Here is a 17,113-nt window from a genome sequence, read left to right on the forward strand (position 1 = left end):
CGAAGCTTTCTTTGAAAGCTTGGCTGACTGTGAAGCCATGTCTAATTCCTGGACCGGAGTCTTAGACTAGCATTGCAATGATTCCTGGAATCCAAATTAAGAATTCTGAAACTTTTATTTTCTATTTCCATATAATTTTCGAAAAAAATTTTTTTTCAAAATCAAAAAAACCAAAAAGATTTTATGTTTCTTGTTTGAGTCTAGTGTCTAATTTTAAGTTTGGTGTCTTGCATGTATTGTTTATTTGATCTTGGTTCTATTTTCAAGTCAATAGTATAGGGAACTGAAGATTCTGAACATGCAGCAGAGGAATTACACAGAAAAAGCTGGGCGTTCAAAACGCCCAGTGAAGAAGGACAGACTGGCGTTTAAACGCCAGCCAGGGTGCCTGGTTGGGCGTTTAACGCCCAAAAAGGTAGTGCATTGGGCGTTAAACACCAGAATGTGCACCATTCTGGGCGTTTAACGCCAGGATGGCACAAGGGGGAGGATTTTGTTTTCAAATCAATTTTTTTTCAAGTTTTCAAAGTTTTTCAAAATCAAATCTTTTTCAAATCATATCTTTTCAATCAAATGTTTTCAAAATCAATTTCTTTCCTTTTTCAAAGATACTTGCTATCAATTAATGATTTGATTCAATATTTCAAGTCTGTTGCCTTTTCTGTTGAGAAAGGTTTAATGTTTGAATCATATTTTTTCTTGATAGCCAAGTTATTAATTTTTAAAATCAAATCTTTTTAAAAAATTGTTTTCAAATCATATCTTCTCAATCACATCTTTTTAAGACCAATCATATCTTTTTAATCACATCTTTTTCAAAATAGTTTTCAATCAAATCTTGTTGATTTCTCATTTCAAAATCTTTTTCAAAAATCACTTGATTTCTTTCCCACTCTTATTTTCGAAAATTAATTCGTGTTTTTCAAAATGTTTTCAAATTCTTTAACTTAATTTTCGAAAAAGCTCCTCCTCTCTTCTCACATCCTTCTATTTATGGAGTACCACTCCTTCTCAATGCACAATTCGAACTCTATCTGATTAAGTTCGAATTCTTCTACCTCTTTCTTCTATTTTTCTGTTCTTCTGACACCTCAAGGAATCTCTATACTGTGACATAGAGGATTCCATATTTTCTTGTTCTCTTCTCTTTCATATGAGCAGGAGCAGAGACAAAGGCATTCTTGTTGAAGCTGACCCTGAACCTGAAAGGACCTTGAAGCGAAAGCTAAGAGAAGCTAAGGCACAATTCTCTATAGAGGACCTAACAGAAATCTTCAAAGAAGAAGAAGACATGGCAGCCGAAAACAACAACAATGCAAACAATGCAAGGAAGGTGCTGGGTGACTTTACTGCACCTACTCCCGACTTCTATGGGAGAAGCATCTCTATCCCTGCCATTGGAGCAAACAACTTTGAGCTTAAGCCTCAATTAGTTTCTCTAATGCAACAGAATTGCAAGTTCCATGGACTTCCATTGGAAGATCCTCATCAGTTTTTAGCTGAATTCTTGCAAATCTGTGACACTGTCAAGACTAATGGGGTTGACCCTGAGGTCTACAGACTTATGCTATTCCCTTTTGCTGTAAGAGACAGAGCTAGGACATGGTTGGATTCACAACCTAAAGAAAGCCTGGACTCATGGGAAAAGCTAGTCAATGCCTTCTTGGCAAAGTTCTTCCCACCTCAAAAATTGAGTAAGCTTAGAGTGGAAGTCCAAACCTTCAGACAGAAGGATGGAGAATCCCTCTATGAAGCTTGGGAAAGATACAAACAATTGATCAGAAAATGTCCGTCTGACATGCTTTCTGAATGGAGCATCATAGGTATTTTCTATGATGGTCTCTCTGAACTATCCAAGATGTCTTTGGATAGCTCTGTTGGAGGATCTCTTCATTTGAAGAAGACGCCTGCAGAAGCTCAAGAACTAATTGAAATGGTTGCAAACAACCAATTCATGTACACTTCTGAAAGGAATCCTGTGAACAATGGGACAAATCAGAAGAAAGGAGTTCTTGAGATTGATACTCTGAATGCCATTCTGGCTCAGAACAAGATATTGACTCAACAAGTCAATTTGATTTCTCAAAGTCTGTCTGGAATGCAAAATGCACCAAGCAGTACTAAGGATGCTTCATCTGAAGAAGAAGCCTATGATCCTGAGAACCCTTCAATGGAAGAGGTGAATTACCTAGGAGAACCCTACGGAAACACCTATAATTCTTCATGGAGAAATCACCCAAATTTCTCATGGAAGAATCAAGAAAGACCTCAACAAGGTTTTAACAACAATAATGGTGGAAGAAACAGGTTTAGCAATGGCAAGCCTTTTCCATCATCTTCTCAGCAACAGACAGAGAGTTCTAAGCAGAACACCTCTGACTTAGCAACCATGGTCTCTGATCTAATCAAAACCACTCAAAGTTTCATGACTGAAACAAGGTCCTCCATAAGGAATTTGGAGGCACAAGTGAGACAGCTGAGCAAGAAAATTACTGAACTCCCTCTTAGTACTCTTCCAAGCAATACAGAAGAAAATCCAAAAGGAGAGTGCAAGGCCATCAATATGGCCAAATTTGGAGAGGAGGAAGAGGAAGTGGACGCCACTGAGGAAGACCTCAATGGGCGTGCACTAGCCTCCAATGAGTTCCCCAATGAGGAACCATGGGAATCTGAGGCTCAAAATGAAACCATAGAGATTCCATTAGACTTACTTCTGCCTTTCATGAGCTCTGATGAGTATTCTTCCTCTGAAGAGGACGAGTATGTCACTGAAGAGCAAGTTGCTAAATACCTTGGAGCAATCATGAAGCTAAATGACAAGTTATTTGGAAATGAGACTTGGGAGAATGAACCTCCTTTGCTCACCAAAGAACTGGATGACTTGTCTAGGCAGAAATTACCTCAAAAGAGACAAGATCCTGGGAAGTTTTCAATACCTTGTACCATAGGCACCATGACCTTCAAGAAGGCTCTGTGTGACTTAGGGTCAAGTGTAAACCTCATGCCTCTCTCTGTAATGGAGAAGCTAGGGATCTTTGAGGTGCAAGCTGCAAGAATCTCATTAGAGATGGCAGACAACTCAAGAAAACAAGCTCATGGACTTGTAGAGGATGTTTTGGTGAAGATTGAAGACCATTACATCCCTGCTGATTTCATAGTCCTAGAGACTGGGAAGTGCATGGATGAAACCATCATCCTTGGCAGACCCTTCCTAGCCACAGCAAAGGCTATGATTGATGTTGATAGAGGCGAACTGATCATTCAAGTGAATGAAGAATCCTTTGTGTTTAAGGCTCAAGGATATCCCTCTGTCACCATGGAGAGGAAGCATGAAGAGCTTCTCTCAAATCAGAGTCAAACAGAGCCCCCACAGTCAAACTCTAAGTTTGGTGTTGGGAGGCCACAACCAAACTCTAGGTTTGGTGTTGAACCCCCACATTCAAACTCTAAGTTTGGTGTTGGTAGGTTCCAACATTGCTCTGAGAAAATGTGAGGCTCCATGAGAGCCCTCTGTCAAGCTACTGACATTAAAGAAGCGCTTGTTGGGAGGCAACCCAATGATATATATTATCTATTTTCTTTTGTTATTTTATGTTTTTTGTAGGTTGATGATCATGAGAAGTCACAAAATCAATTGAAAAAGCAAAAACAGAAAGAAAAACAGCACACCCTGGAGGAAGAACTTACTGGCGTTTAAACGCCAGTAAGGCTAGCAGGTGGGCGTTTAACGCCCAGTCTGGCACCATTCTGGGCGTTTAACGCCAGAAAGGGGCACCAGACTGGCATTAAACGCCAGAAAAGGGCAAGAACCTGGCGTTAAATGCCAGAAATGGGCACCAGCCCGGCGTTTAACGCCAGAATTGGCTCAAAACGTGATTTTGCATGTCATTTGGTGCAAGGATGACTTTTCCTTGACACCACAGGATCTGTGGACCCCACAGGATCCCCACCAACCCCACCACCCTCTCTCTTCTTCACTCATTCACCAATCACCTCAACACCTCTTCGCCAAAAACCCTTCACCTATCAAATCCCATCTTCTCTTCACCACTCACATCCATCCTTCATAAAACCCCACCTACCTCACCATTCAAATTCAAACCACTTTCCCTCCCAAACCCACCCTCACTTGACCGAACCTTACCCTTCCCCCTCCCCTATATATACCCTTCTTCACCCCTTCATTTTCACACAACCTAAACACCACTTCTCCCCCTCTTTGGCCAAACACAAAAGCCATTCCCTTCTTCCTCATTTCTTCTTCTTCTTCTCTCTTCTTTCTTCTTTTGCTCGAGGACGAGCAAACCTCTTAAGTTTGGTGTGGTAAAAGTGTTGCTTTTTTGTTTTTCCATAACCATTTATGGCATCCAAGGCCGGAGAAACCTCTAGAAAGAGGAAAGGGAAGGCAAAAGCTTCTACCTCCGAGTCATGGGAGATGGAGAGATTCATCTCAAGGGTGCATCAAGACCACTTCTATAAAGTTGTGGCCTTGAAGAAGGTGATCCCCGAGGTCCCTTTTTCACTCAAAAAGAGTGAATATCCGGAGATCCGACATGAGATCCGAAGAAGAGGTTGGGAAGTCCTTACCAACCCCATTCAACAAGTCAGAATCTTGATGGTTCAAGAGTTCTATGCCAATGCATGGATCACCAAGAACCATGATCAAAGTGTGAACCCGAATCCAAAGAATTATCTTACTATGGTTCGGGGGAAATACTTGGATTTTAGTCCGGAAAGTGTAAGGTTGGCATTCAATTTGCCCATGATGCAAGGAGATGAACACCCTTACACTAGAAGGGTCAACTTTGATCAAAGGTTGGACCAAGTCCTCACAGTCATATGTGAAGAGGGCGCCCAATGGAAGAGAGATTCAAGAGGGAAGCCGGTTCAATTGAGAAGGCATGACCTCAAACCTGTGGCTAGAGGATGGTTGGAGTTTATCCAACGCTCAATCATTCCCACTAGCAACCGGTCCGAAGTTACCATAGACCGGGCTATCATGATTCATAGCATCATGATTGGAGAAGAAATAGAAGTTCATGAGGTTATAGCTCAAGAGCTTTATAAGGTGGCGGACAAGTCCTCTATCTTGGCAAGGTTAGCCTTCCCTCATCTCATTTGTCACCTCTGTTATTCAGTTGGAGTTGACATAGAGGGAGACATCCCTATTGATGAGGACAAGCCCATCACTAAGAAGAGGATGGAGCACACAAGAGACCCCACTCATCATGAGATCCCTGAGATTCCTCAAGGGATGCACTTTCCTCCACAAAACTATTGGGAGCAACTAAACACCTCCCTAGGAGAATTGAGTTCCAACATGGGACAACTAAGGGTGGAGCATCAAGAACACTCCATCATCCTCCATGAAATTAGAGAAGATCAAAGAATCATGAGAGAGGAACAACAAAGACAAGGAAGAGACATTGAGGAGCTCAAGCACTCCATAGGATCTTCAAGAGGAAGAAAGAGCCGCCATCACTAAGGTGGACCCGTTCTTTAATCTCCTTGTTCTTTATTTTCTATTTTTCGAATTTTAGTGCTTATGTTTATCTATGTTTGTGTCTTGTGATCATTAGTGTCTTAGTGTCTATGCCTTAAAGTTATGAATGTCCTATGAATCCATCACCTTTCTAAAAAAAAAAAAGTGCTTAATTGAAAAGAAAAAGAATTGCATGAATTTTGAATTTTATAATAGTTTAATTATTTTGATGTGGTGGCAATATTTTTGTCTTCTGAATGTATGCTTAAACAGTGCATATGTCTTTTGAATTTGTGGTTCATGAATGTTGGCTCTTGAAAGAATGATGAAAAAGGAGACATGTTACTGAGGATCTGAAAAATCATTAAAAATGATTCTTGAAGCAAGAAAAAGCAGTGAATATAAAAAAAAAAGAGAGGCGAAAAAAAAACGAAAAAGAAAGAGAAAAAGAAAGAAAAAGAAAGAAATAAAGTTGTGATCCAAGGCAAAAAGAGTGTGCTTAAGAACCCTGGACACCTCTAATTGGGGACTTTAGCAAAGCTGAGTCACAATCTGAAAAGGTTCACCCAATTATGTGTCTGTGGCATGTATGTATCCGGTGGTAATACTGGAAGACAGAGTGCTTTGGGCCACGGCCAAGACTCATAAAGTAGCTGTGTTCAAGAATCATCATACTTAACTAGGAGAATCAATAACACTATCCGGATTCTGAGTTCCTAAAGAAGCCAATCATTCTGAGTTGCAAAGAATAGAGTGAGATGCCAAAACTGTTCAGAGGCAAAAAGCTAAAAGCCCCGCTCATCTAATTAATACTGATCTTCATAGATGTTTTTGGAATTTATTGCATATTCTCTTCTTTCTATCTTATTTGATTTTTAGTTGCTTGGGGACAAGCAACAATTTAAGTTTGGTGTTGTGATGAGCGGATAATTTGTACGCTTTTTGGCATTGTTTTTAGTATGTTTTTAGTATATTTGGTTTAGTTTTTAGTATATTTTTATTAGTTTTTAGTTAAAATTCACTTTTCTGGACTTTACTATGAGTTTGTGTGTTTTTCTGTGATTTCAGGTATTTTCTGGCTGAAATTGAGGGACCTGAGCAAAAATCTGATTCAGAGACTGAAAAGGACTGCAGATGCTGTTGGATTCTGACCTCCCTGCACTCGAAGTGGATTTTCTGGAGTTACAGAAGCCCAATTGGCGCGCTCTCAACGGCGTTGGAAAGTAGACATCCTGGGCTTTCCAGAAATATATGATAGTCCATACTTTGCCCAAGATTTGATGGCCCAAACCGGCGTTCAAAGTCACCCACAGAAATTCCAGCGTTAAACGCCGGAACTGGCACCTAAATGGGAGTTAAACGCCCAAACTGGCATAAAAGCTGGCGTTTAACTCCAAGAAGAGTCTCTACACGAAATTGTTTCATTGCTCAGCCCAAGCACACACCAAGTGGGCCCGGAAGTGGATTTTTATGTCATTTACTCATCTCTGTACACCCTAGGCTACTAGTTTTCTATAAGTAGGACCTTTTACTATTGTATAGAGATATATCGGGGTAGCTATCTTCATTTTATGCTATCTTAGATCATTGGGAGGCTGGCCATTCGGCCATGCCTAGACCTTGTTCTTATGTATTTTCAACGGTGGAGTTTCTACACACCATAGATTAAGGTGTGGAGCTCTGCTGTACCTCGAGTATTAATGCAATTACTATTGTTCTTCTATTCAATTCCGCTTGTTCTTTGTCCAAGATATCACTTGTTCTTCAACTTGATGAATGTGATGATCCGTGACACTCATCATCATTCTCACCTATGAACGTGTGACTGACAACCACCTCCGTTCTACCTTAGATTGGGTGAATATCTCTTGGATTCCTGATACACGATGCATGGTTGATCGCCTGACAACCGAGTGCTCGCCTGACAAACGAGCCAGCCATTCCGTGAGATCAGAGTCTTCGTGGTATAGGCAAGAACTGATGGCGGCATTCAAGAGAATCCGGAAGGTCTAACCTTGTCTGTGGTATTCTGAGTAGGATTCAATGATTGAATGACTGTGACGTGCTTCAAACTCCTGAAGGCGGGGCGTTAGTGACAGACGCAAAAGAATCACTGGATTCTATTCCGGCCTGATTGAGAACCGACAGATGGATAGCCGTGCCGTGACAGGGTGCGTTGAACATTTCCACTGAGAGGATGGGAGGTAGCCACTGACAACGGTGAAACCCTTGCATAAGCTTGCCATGGAAAGGAGTAAGAAGGATTGGATGAAGACAGTAGGAAAGCAGAGAGACGGAAGGGAAGGCATCTTCATACGCTTATATGAAGTTCCTACCAATGAATTACATAAGTACCTCTATCTTTATCTTTATGTTTCATTCGTATATCACTATATCCATTTGAGTCTGCCTGACTAAGATTTACAAGGTGACCATAGCTTGCTTCATACCAACAATCTCCGTGGGATTGACCCTTACTCGCGTAAAGTTTATTACTTGGACGACCCAGTGCACTTGCTGGTTAGTTGTGCAAAGCTGTGTTTATGCCATGGTATTGAGCACCAAGTTTTTGGGGCCATTACTAGGGATTATTTGAGTTGTGAAAAGTAGTGATCACAATTTTGCACACCACTCATCAATTATCTATTCACCAAACTCTTCTTTTATCATCGATTCACCAGTGGCCCTTACATGTTTAGCTATGAAATCATCACTTATATCTATATCATCATTGTCATTGTTCTTGTTCAAACCCTCGTCCAAAGGGTTATTGATAGCTTCAAGCTTTTGAGGAGTAAAAGACCATTTTGACTCAATCACTTGTATCACTTTTTTCTGGTGTTGCACCATATCTTGGCATGTTCATTGAATCCAATTTTTCTTCTTCAATCAAAGACCTTTCTGACCCAAGAGAGCATAGGAATAATGACACGATTTTTCTCTTGTCTTTGTCTTGATTTTTCTAGAAACTACCTCCATGATGTATCATGATATCAATTTCAGTCATCTACACAATCACAAAAGAGAGCATATAGCCTTAGAATAAAATTATGTATCATTAACATCATGAGTTAGAGACAAATATCATACATTATACACTATTTTTTGTATACTTCATAGATGAAAACCAAAACCTAAAAAAATAGTTTAAAATTGCATAGCCCTAACCCTATCAACATCATTCCCTATTCTATTCATAAAAAAATAGAACACCCCCAAATCCCAGCCCAACGTATAAGCAATAAATGAAACCCTAGAAAAAATAGTAGCAAGAAAGTATAATGGTTCTCCATTGACAAGAACATTGGCACCATAGAGCACAATCATATATGCATTTCAAAAGTAAATTAAAAAAAATAAAATCACTAAATTCCAGCATTAATGATTACCTTCGCTGAGAATAAGAGGGGAGCAACATCTTTCTTTCAAAACATTGTGATTTTCACTTTAACCTAGTCGTGCATTAGTTCAATCTAAGTGATGAAAGATTTCAATAACCTTTTACTAGCACCATTAATTAGAAATGAAGAAGAATAGTGGAGGTAGAGAAGAAGAATAATACTTTATTATAGGTCAAAACCATTTCTACTCCCTTTATATACAAAACGACGATATTTATGACTTCTTTAGGTGTCAAAGGGTAATCGACGTCATTTACCCATTATCCAATGTGGCAGAGAGAGTGCCACTTCAGCACTCCTTTTGTCTAGTCATCGCTAGAAAAGGGTCAAAGGACTATATTGGTGTCCGGACCTGAATCTGGAGGACCACTATAGGTAATTTTAAATTTCAAGGACCAAAAATGGCTAATCGCGTGAATCTCAGGGATCATTATGGGAATTTACTCTATTTAGTATGGTACGAACCAATTTTACCAGAGAACGTACTACTAAGTTTTTCTTTCTTTTAACATGAAATCCTCTACATGATTTAATTTTTGTCAAAAAACTCCTACAATTAGAAATAATGAGGGATTGCAAAACAATCCGCATCCACGAATATTCATTGCACGTAAATAGGAAGATTAACGGAGATCCACCAAGTTCTCATAGAGACGGGGATAGAGATTGAAGTACCTATCCCATGAGAACCCACGAAATCCCTACAAAAGAAAATTTGCTTAAATTCTTGTAGACAATATTTGGAAGGGAGATTGAGATTGAGAGACAAAGACAAAATTAAATTTTTGTATTGTGTTTGATGTAAAATATACTGAACTAAATTATGTCTCAGTATCATGTTTGGTTTAAGATAAATATAGATATTGACAGATAGATTTGGAATTTGAAGAGTTCAATGAGAATATCTTTTTAAAAAAATGTTATAAAAGTTTCAGTCTCCATCTCTAGAAATTTCAGTTCCTTGTGTCTTCACTTTCTAGAGGTACTAAAAGTACTAAAATTTTGTGTCTCGAGATTGAAATTTTAGTTATAGTCTCTAATTACCAAACATAATACTCAATCTCAGTCTCTCAGTCTCTGTCCTAGTCCCAGAAAACAACAGCCTTCTATATTTAAGTAATGTAAGTAATCCTAATTTATTTTATTTTAATTTGTATGTTAAATTTGTGTTTGAAATGTATTTGATTTGATACATTTAATTGAATTATATTAAACTTTATTATAGTTGTGTTAATTTTTTTTAAACATAATATCCATGGATACTCACGGGTATTCACCTCCCCTGTAGTGGAAATAAACATAGACCCGTGACGGGGATAGAGCGAGAACGGGGCATTTTACTAAACTAGGATGGGGGTGGAAAGGGAATCTTCGGCCTCATGGAGACCTATTACCATTCCTAGAAATATTAGTACCAAAATTGTTAGCCCAAGTGATACTACTGCCTTTGTAACAGTGGGAGAAGAGGCTGAAACAAGAGGCACAATGGAAGAAACAAGAATTGTAATTGTTCAAGATGAAGTTAATAGGCCAAAAATGAGAGGCAAGAGTACTAAGCCAAAATCAGCTCCTAAATGGATGCACAACTATGTGAAGAAATAGCCTATGTCATACCAAATTATATTTTTCTGAATAGTTTATTAAGAAATACGTAAAAAAATCCTTATCACCCCTGATTCAAAGGAGGGGATTATCCAGATCCTTATCATTTTTCTTTATCATACACTTTCTTTTACTCATTCAATAATACACATTTTCACACAAATTCTTACTATTTCATTGCATTACAGTTTCTATAGTACAATCTTAATTTTTGAGACTAACATTTGGTGCTTTCGTTGAAAGATTTTGTCATGCTGGATCCTTCTGAACTCACCCGTTTCCAGAAAGAGATTACTGACCTCTAATGTTAATAGGTTGAGATCAATAGTGGCATCTCAGTTACCAACAATCGTATGGTTACAATGGAAGAATCACTGCAGAAGATCCATAACTTGCTGAAAGAGTCTCTGAAGATGAAACAGTCAGAGTTCGAGCTAGCCAGCAGCTCCTTCTCGCCAGGGAATGTCTTCTCCACAACCAACAATTGACCAATTGTAAAAGGTATAAGGTTGAACTCCCTCAATTTGATGGTGAAGTGGTTGATAAATGGGTGTTCAAGGTGTCAGAATATTTTGAATGGTATTATGTATCCGTTGATATGCGTGTGTATATGATTTCTTTCCACCTAACTGGCCCTACATACACATGGTATAGATAGGGAATTAATAACAACATTTCATACAATTGAAACTTATTTAGGTAACTTATAAGAGGTCATTTTTGAAGGTGCTAATTGATGGGGGTAGCACTCACAATTTTGTGAAAGCTAGCATTACTGAGAAGTTGAAGCTACCAATTCAGCAAGTTACCCCATTACAGGTGATAGTGAAAAATGGAGATGTGATTGGGTGAAAGGCTTAATGTGAGAAAATTCCGTTGGTGATGCAAGAATTCCAATTCACAGTGGGCGCATATGTTTTAGAGTTACTGACAACGACCAAAAGCATAGGTTTGGATTTTCTTACACTAAAAATAGGATTGGCATTGCAAGTATAGTCCAAACCCAACAATTAATTTTTAATCAAATGTCAATCTAAAGATGTCACTATTCAAAACCAATTCAATTCCATGAGTGTTTAGTTCTCGGGTCGTCTCCCAAGGACACTTGAGATCAATGAGTGTGCAATTCCAGTTGTGAAGCTCAAGGGGTTTTCAATAAAGAGATGAACATATAAAGAAATAAAAGAACATTCAAAATTGTAATAAATAAACTAATAAAGGAATTAAAGAACTAACTGTGCAATATAGACAAGTAAGGTATAAAAAGGATTAATGTGAAAGTGTGTGAAAGATTTAAAAGCATAAATAGGATCTTAGCTTGGAATGAGCTAAGGGTCCTTTCCTTGTTGGAACCACAACTATGACAGTTAGAATGGATTAATCTCACTTGGTTAACCCTCACATCAGAGAGTAAGTTAAATGAGCATAAGTGTTCTTAACCCACAAATCCTAAATTGCTTGCTAATTACCTTAGCAACAAATTAGCATTAGTGGGAACAAGGACAATTAACAATCCAAGAATTGACCCTAAATGTTGGACATTCCAACTCTAGGAATCTAATTTCTCATTTTTCCCAAGGCAAGAGGTAGAAAATTAGCCCATAATCATAATTGACATTTTGCCAAACACTTGGTGGACAAAAACACTAAATATAGGAAAAATGAGAAAATGCTTGAAATTAAAAGCAATAAATGATCTCAATCAACAATAATAACTCAAGCAAGCATGTAACAATCATCAATCATCAAATTCATCAACAAGAAATTGAAATTGCAAAAAGTAAATAAAATTGAACTATGACTTGCATTATAAGAAAGAGTATGAACAACGTAGTTATAAAGAGTAGTAACAAAGAGATACTTACAATGGAAGCTAGCAAAATCCAAGATCAAAAATGGAAATGGCACTTGAATATAAAACCCTAGTATAAACCCTAATAGAGATGATGAAAAACTTAGAAAAAAACTACTCTAAAGCTTCCTACTACTCCTCCTAAAACTACCCTAATGTTATCCTATGCTATGGTCTTCATTTTCCTCTTCAATATGAGCTATTGGCTTTAGAAAAGGGCCTCCAACCCACCAAAATCACGAGTCATGTGCAATTTTAATGAAGACATGTGTGGGCACCTATGCGTACGCATAGAGGTGTGCGCACGTACACTCTGCCAAAAACTCTATCTGTGCGTACGCACGAGTGGCTGTGCGCATGCACACTAAGTGATGCTCTGAATGTTCGCACGGCGCGTACAATGCAGCTCATGCGCATGCGTCGCTCTGCTCTGATGCCTGTGCCTATGCACGCAGGTCTGTGTGTACACAAACATCGCTGTGCTCTTCTCCTTTGATTCTTCATGCTTCCTCCTCTTTGCATGCTCCTTTTCCATTCTCTCCAAGCCATTCATACTTTATACATCTGAAATCACTCACAAACAACATCAAGGCATCGAATAGAAGGCAAATGGAATAAAATAGGCTAAATTAGGCACAAAAGAGTATGTTCTCATAATCAAGAACAAATTAGGAGGAAAGTTCAAAAGCATGCTATTTAAGGGAATAAGTGCAAGTTTATATGATGAAATCCATTTAATTTCAACCAAAAATCATCATCAAATATGGATTCATCAATTACAAGGAGTTGACATTGTCTTGGGAGTACAATGGTTAATGTGCCTTGGATATATCACTACCCACTACAGGCTGCTTACTCTGGAGTTTACGGTTGATAGCCTTCCCATTAAGTTGCAAGGGGAACACCTGTTGTAATCAGGATGTCTCAGTAACCAAATGTTATAGAAGTTGGTTCACACGAAGGTAGCCACAACTTTCTACCACCTAAAGCTATTGGATGATGGAGCAACTTTAGCGGAGGTGGCTACCCAGCCTCCACAAGAGGTACAAGAGATCCTCGAAAAGTTTCAGGTGATTTTTGAAGAGCTTAAATAGCTGCCCCCGCATAAAGGTATTGATCACGACATTAAACTAATGCCTGGTTCATAACCAATTAATGTTAGACCCTACGAGTATCCTCATTTCCAAAAATTGGAGATTGAAAGATTGGTTTCTGGGATGCTTGAATTGGGAGTGATAAGGGAGAGTTAAAGCTCTTTTTCCAACCCCATGTTGTTAGTAAGGAAAAAGGGCGGAAGTTGGCGCTTTTGTGTCATCTATTGGGCACTTAATGTTATAACTGTAAAGGACAAATTTCATATTCCCATCATTGAAAAGATACTAGATGAACTCTTTGGTGCAGAATATTTTTCTAAGATTGATCTATGGTCCAGTTATCATCAGATTATTATGAATGCGAACTGTAACACTCCGTTTCTCCACAGAATTTATTCTCAAAAATTCTGTGATGAGAATTCGATAAATATCTGAGAATCACCTTATCATATGTTATATGGTGGATATAGATTAGATGAGTAAAAGGAATAGATATGCCGTGAAAGATAAAAACGTTTCCTAAGCCGAAAATCGTACCAATAATGATGAATATGGCCGCCGAGTTAAAATCATCTATGAAATCTTTACTACTACTTTTCTTGATTGAATTAGCTTAGTAGAATATTTTAAACTTGATTTGGAGCCGAAATACTCTCTGCTACCATTTCTTCAGTTGCCGGCTGTTTAAACCAATATGGTTTGAAAACAGTAATCTTATAGTTTAATCATTAAATCGTGTTCTTCTTTCTTTGGTAGTTAGGCCAAATCATCAAGAAGGTTATCTTCAACTGAAATTCATGAAGCCACATAATGAACTAAACTTGTAACACCCTCACTATCAAAATATCATACTTCCGGCTGCGCCACTCTGATAGCGAGAATATTACGACGACTTACATGTTTTTAATAATAACATATGAGCCTTTAACTCAAAACTGTATCGCTATTTTCTTTGAAAAATCAGAAACTTTTTATTTCAGTCAAACATGCGTTTATAATCCATTTCAAATTACAATTTCATAAGATATATACATATACATACAAAACTTCTTATACAAGAAAATTACAAATATACATATCATTACAACTCCTATCCCTCTTTCAAAAATACAATAATAACAAGGGCAAGGGAAAAGTAATAACTAAGCAGAAAAAAAACGTAAAGATCTCTTCACAAGCTTCTTTGTCCATTTCCTGAAAAGAAAAATCTGTAGGGGGTGAGGACATCGCCCTCGAAAGGGTTCTCAGTAAAGGATTTTTAAGAATTGTCATAAGAGAATATTTAAAAGAAAACTATTTTTTCAATTGTAGTGATCATCGCTCGTCTTATGAATCTTTTTGAAAACCAACTATTAATCATCAAAAAATCAGACCTTTTCGAAAAACCATAAGTTAATTACCCTATAATCCGGATTCATATTTTGAACTTTTAAAAACTCCAATTAAACACAATATCACATCATGGCCTCTGGCCCAAAACAATATCACATCACGACCTTCGGCCCAATCAATAAAATCATATCACACTCCAACTACCATAAATTGAACCAACAATTACAATCACAAATAATACAGTTCAAACACAATCAAGAGCAATTACATCACGTATAGCAATTAGCAGTTAAACAGAATTATTCACATAGGCAAACAAAGTACAATATATACACCCAAACAATGTCACATTAATGCATATGATACATGCCTGTCCTACTAGCTGCGATATCACATTGTCAGTTATAATTTGCCAACCCGACACATCCTTTCAGATGTAGCCTTTCTGCGACGATAGGGATAGAGTACCCTGCACACTGTTATTTCGAGGATATAGTGCCTAGCACACTGTTATTTCGAAGATATAGTGCCTGGCACACTTGCATGCTCATTCCAAGGATGTAATATCTGGCACACTCTAATTCAATTCTTTTCTTTTCTTCTCTTTTGCTTGAGGACAAGCAAAGTATTAAGTTTGGTATTATGATGCAGCCGCATCTTTAGTTGTTTTTTCTTTTGAACTTCATGCAATAAGCTAAGAATCCTTGTTAAATAGGCAATGATTTCATGATTTAATGAACATTACTTTGAGTTAGTTTGAATTTATTTGCTATAGGAGAAATTGATTAATTTTACTAAATACATGTTTATCTCAAAAAACCCACCTTTTTCTTTCTCTAAATTTACGCCTTAAAATTATTAGTATAATTGGGTTATCTTTTAATTTATTTATTATAATTTTACTAACTTAGAGGTCATCCATACAATATAAAAAAATAGTATAGAAAATCATCACAGCCACAAAAATGACATATTTTCTCTAGTCTTTAAAAAACCATTTTATACTTTTTTTTTCAATATAGACAAATCTTTAAACTAGTGATTAGTCATTAACTCCCAAGCAATTAATATATAAAAAAATATACAAGAAATAACTTTTAGTTAATCAGGATTAATCATTTAGTCAATTGAAAATTTAAAATTAAAAATTTATAATTTGAAATTTAGAAATTAAAATAAACAAAATAATTTTGAAAAAATCGACTAATATTGGCAAAAAAATTAAGTTCGAATTGGTTTGACAATTTTTATTTTTATGTTTTTTATATGAAAAATATAAAAAATTATTCGTTCCAAAAAAAAACATTATATATCAATGAAAAAAAAAGGATGATGAATCTATTTTTGAATCTTTTTAAATAAATAAAATACATATTTTAATTATCGAAATATATAATTTGGAACTTTTTTATCGAAATGCATCGTTTAAACTTTAAATGAGATACGGCCAAGAAAAAACGAAGCGTATATATCGTTTACACTGTAAATGAGATAAGAGAGTAATTATGACATTTATACTGTAAACAAGATTTAAGACAAATTTCTAGCAGCTATAAAAGGATGTGCAATATTTTGTATTCCTCATAAACATTTCACTACTTCTTTTCTACCTATTACTTCCGAAAATAAGCCAGAATGTCTAGTAATAATGAATACTTGGTTGTAAGTGTCTCCCAATTGTCGTATGAGAAATAGTGATAATGGGGTGACATTTAAGTATGAAAATTCTATTCTGTTGTGTATCCGGCCAGTAAGTTCATTGACAAAATTGAAGAGTCTGATATTGGGTAGCGTCAGTGGTAGCGGGAGAAAAGAGATCGGAAGGGTGGGGTATAAGTTGCTAGCACAGATGAAAAATGGAGTTTTTCGGTTTCGTCTGTTTTGGCTCTATGAAGACAAACATGTGCGCCTGATGTTTGACATTCATGGGAGAATCATGGCGGAGCAAGTGATGGAGCTTTCTGCAGAGGTTAGTGACATCAATGGTTGTGGATCTGGGTTGTCAGACTTCATCCAGGATGACCCACCTCTCGCACCTCCATCGATTCATGTTGGTAGTCCAATGAAAAACATGGAGGTTGACGAGGAGGACTCTGACGAGGAGTATGTTGCGGATAGCAACGAGAGCAGTTCCTCCGAGGATGATGATGATGAAGAGTTTGTACCAGAGACCCGGTTAAGGCATCACATAGATATCTTCTGCCTTCCTCGCACCCAATTCCAACCTTGTCATCTGTACCCAGTTACTACGATACGTTGGATCTGGACGCGATGCATGAGAAAAACCCATTTTTCAAATGGGTGAGGAAGATTACAACTTGGACGGTGGTGTGGAGTTTAGGATTGGCCA

At 37.5% G+C, this 17,113-nt stretch overlaps 1 non-coding gene across 1 annotated transcript; it reads right to left on the reverse strand.

The window, feature by feature from the left end:
- Positions 1 to 1,696: 1,696 nt before the first annotated feature.
- Positions 1,697 to 1,804, reverse strand: LOC130938071 (small nucleolar RNA R71). The gene has a single exon (XR_009069252.1). It is a non-coding gene; the product is annotated as a small nucleolar RNA R71 (small nucleolar RNA).
- Between the last annotated feature and the right edge of the window lie 15,309 nt (positions 1,805 to 17,113).

Source organism: Arachis stenosperma, chromosome 6 (assembly GCF_014773155.1).
Source record: "Arachis stenosperma cultivar V10309 chromosome 6, arast.V10309.gnm1.PFL2, whole genome shotgun sequence".
Classification (NCBI taxonomy): Eukaryota; Viridiplantae; Streptophyta; class Magnoliopsida; order Fabales; family Fabaceae; genus Arachis; species Arachis stenosperma.